Raw genomic sequence first — 4148 nt, forward strand, 5'->3', positions numbered from 1 at the left:
AAAATGAATGACAACCAGTGGTTACCAGAAAAAAATACATCCAAAATCTAAAACAAAGGATCACATTTTACAAACCGTGAAGTAAGTATGATTTGCAATTCATAAAAGATCAGTTATGGATTCAGCTGATGATTCATTTAGTGTTAGAGGGTTGATATGACTCTTGCCAAGATTAGGATCATTCTCAGGACAAAAAAGCCTTTCACACTGAGTTCAGACCACCTTGGGACAGTAAATGTGTCCTCTGGAAGCCAGCAGCTCATTAGGGCACAGTGAGGGACATTTATTGCAGGTTTTATGGACTGGAATTATGGTCAGACACATGATACAGAAATTACAGGTCCTCCCCCACCACAGCAAGTGGTCGAATGAGAGATGGACCACAATGTGTGATTATTACCAAAAGGTCATAATGATCATGTCTGCTGTCAGCCTTTGGAGAGCTCAGCCCTGAACTGCATCTGCTTCCTGTCATTTTCCCAAACCAGCAGAGAGAGATTCAGTGAGAAAATGTCTACAGTCTGTCAGAGAAATCAGAACCTCGAGGTAGCACCATCTGTTCTTGTTTTCATTTTCTATTGTCCTCATTCCATATTAAACACTTTGCTCTGAAGGTGGGAAATACTTGGGGAAAATAGACAATTCTGGCAAAAAATAAAAATAATGGCACTAAAGAGAAACCTGCATTCATACAGACAGCAAATGATCTGTTTTTATATTCTAAATCAGGTAGTTTATAAGTTCTATAGTACTGCAAAGTGTTGTAGCTCAGTTATTTCAGTTAGTCAGATTATTCGACAAATTAAGTCTCGGCTTATACTTTTAGTGTCTAAATATCAATCACTCCCCCAAGGAAACACCAAGCTCAGCACAGCAGGGGAGCAGAGTGATGTTAATAACTGTACAGCCTCCACTCAAATACACTGACAGTACTATAATCTGTCAGACTGAAGACGCCTCTCATCCCCTAAAAACTCATCTCTGTATGTCACAATAACATAATTTAGTTTTTTTCCCTTCCTCTCTCTACACTCCCCTCTTCCGCTCACTGCAGCCTGAGCACACCAGCTCTCTGTTCAATTGCCATAAAACAATACACAAAGTAATGTTGGAGTAATTCAGCTGTACAGATCCAGTTAAAGGTACCCGTGGAAGACTAATGACACAGGAAGTCCCACCCTGCAAGTTGACAGGATTGGTTCTTCAGGATTGTTACATATGAAACCCTGGAAGTCTGAATCTGTGCTATTAAAACCATCATGCTATTTTAAAGGCAGAAATCTGACTGACTGCTGGCACTGACTGCTTATTTCACTCATTTCCCTCAAAAAAAAAAACAAACACAAAAATCACACAAAAAAAACATGGACATTTTAACAAGGTAAAAAAAAAAAAAAAGCAACAACAATACATGATCAAAATCAATGCAGCTAAAGCAGAGAGTGGGCAGTCGCTTTACTGTTGCAATCCTATAAAACTGTGGGACTGAAGATGGAAGTTAAAAACACAAAGGATCAAAATCAATGCAGCAAAACCACAGAGTGGGAAGTGATGATAACGGTGCTTGGCAATCCTAAAACAAAAGATCTTCAGCAGAAACACAGATACTGAGTTTTGTATTTAAACTTTCTTTTCCTTGTCAAAACCTGGAGCTTGCATTACCCACAATGTTGCTTCACTCAAGTTGCCTGACCATACATGATATCCTTTAATTAGCTCTTTTCAGACTAGTTTTAAGGGTTAGCTCATATACACTACAGTAAATCAAGGACATCCTGTCTCAGCCACCTACTCATCGTCTGCATATGCTACCAGAAAGCAGCACTTCAATGTTGCATCATGTGCACAATTTTCTGTTCTGTCTTTTATTATTTAATCTACATCAAATTATGTAACCTACGAGCCCCCAAAGGTGATATTTTTCATTTTGTGGGAAGAAACCAATTGTCTTCTGTGCCCAAGAAGACACTTATCTTATGGGAGCAAGTTAATTGCTTTGTGTGCTCAAGATAATTAGCTTGTGCACTTGTGTGCGCAAGATAAAAAATATAACCTTTCAGTACTTTGTTCCCTCGTAGTAAACCATATCTGGGAATATGTACTTTTGTCAGATGAAATACACCAGCCTTTAAGTGATATTATGAAACCAGTCTGACATTAAAACCAAGACAATGAATAACCTTTTCATTGGCTTACCTTGTAGTTTATGCAAGCAACACCACTTTTTCACTGTAATTGAAAAGTTCAGTCGTTAAACTTTAATATTAATCAGCACGGAGACAGTAATTGAAAATGTGTGCCTTGCAATCACTCAGGTCTGCAATACAGCAAGTTCACAGAAAGATGGCTACAGTAGACAGAATACAAAATAGAGAGAGGAGACAGGCTAATCTAACGACTAACGACAACGAGAGCAGATTGATAGAGACAGAGGGCTGAGAACAACAGAGAGTAATGCAAAGGAATTTGGTGAAAGGATGACATGAGGGAGAAATCCTGTGGGGAGCCTCATAGAAAAGGTTGAGAAAAAGACTCAGATCAGAGAGAAGAGTTGAGACAACAGGAAGAAAGAAAATGAGCCTGTGGAGCTTTAGTCGAGGCTAATTATTGCATCTCAGGTATTCCATCAGTCCCTGGGTAGGCACCTGCAGCCCTGCAGCTCAGGATAATACATCTTGAGTCGCCTCAGCCATCCCTCTTCCACGTTTGATGAAGGGTGTCAGAGTGGAGGCGGACCTGGCAGTAACAGGCAAAAGATTGCTGCTTGATCATCGCATAGAAAAAGGATGAGTTTCACTTTGAATCCGTTTAGTGTGTGTGGGATCTGTTGCACATTTACAAGGGACAGCAGGGAAATGGATCTGCATTGTGGACATTTTTGTAATGGCCTCTTTTCTTGGAATATTAAAGGGTCACACCAGAATGCAGCACAATGACACTCCAACCCAGTCAGCAACAGGTCTTCTCCTCAGGAAAAAACTTAGGTTTAGGAAAATAGCACAGTTTGGGGTTAAGAATATGATCCCCTCACAGCATGTTAGATTCCTGTCCTCCATTTTCAGTGTTACTGATGTGACGAGTCCTGCCCCTTCTAGCACATGATCGATTGGATGAAAAGGAGCGACAGTAAAATAATACAATAAATGTCAGAGATATGTTACTTTGATATGTACATTACTAACAAATATAATCTGTTTCCCTCAAAATGTAATTGAGAGTTAGTTGTATAGGAACCTAATTTCGATGGTTGAAATGTTATTTGTTTTTATTGCATTGATTATGTTTGTATATTACAAATACATCTCTGATATACATGACCTTCATTGTTGCATTGCTGTCCCTTTCAGTCAACCAGTCATATATTATATAGAGCTGGACTCATCACACTGGCAACCCTTGAAATGGAGGAGAAGCTTCAAACATGTTGTGAAAGGGTTTTATTTTAATCCAAACCATGATATTTTTCCTAAACCTAACCAAATTGCATAAAAAAACAAACAAACAAAGAGTAAACAAGGAGGGAAAATGAAACTAAGGTCTGAGAATAATGGGAAGTAAACCCCGGTCCTCTGTGAAGCTTCTAATTCCCCTTAAAACTTAACTGATTATGCACTTTTGCCGTATGGGATGCAGTTTTGTGGAGACAGGGTTGGACATTCATTTGAAACCTGCATTTATATAGGAGGATGTGACTTGCATTAACTGGTCCAATTCAAATTCTTTAATGTTATTATATTAATGATCTGCTTCCAGCAACATATGTCATTTTAATTTGGTCTAAGTGACAGATAGGGCCAGCTGAAGATCAGAAGCAGCCAGCTGAATGCTGATCTTTGCTAATAAGCGTCAAAGATGAGTAAATCGGTGCACTTTGCCAACTCAGGAGTCACAGCTGAGCCACTGACTGGTGCAACTGAAGAATTTCTCACACTTACACTAACTTTCACTCACTTGTGGAATGAAATGCTTGAAATGTAGGACACCCCTAGTTTTGGGACATCATGCTTAGCTGATGCAAGCAGGTGCACAGATTTGGAACCAATTGATGTTGCAGCAAAATGTCATAGTTTTAAAAGTTGCTGTGATCAGGGCTGAACCATGGCATGCAGTGAATGAAGGTTCTCATATTATCAGAATGTGTGTTGTAA

Source organism: Stegastes partitus, unplaced genomic scaffold, assembly GCF_000690725.1.
Source record: "Stegastes partitus isolate 25-593 unplaced genomic scaffold, Stegastes_partitus-1.0.2 Scaffold1606, whole genome shotgun sequence".
Taxonomy (NCBI): domain Eukaryota; kingdom Metazoa; phylum Chordata; class Actinopteri; family Pomacentridae; genus Stegastes; species Stegastes partitus.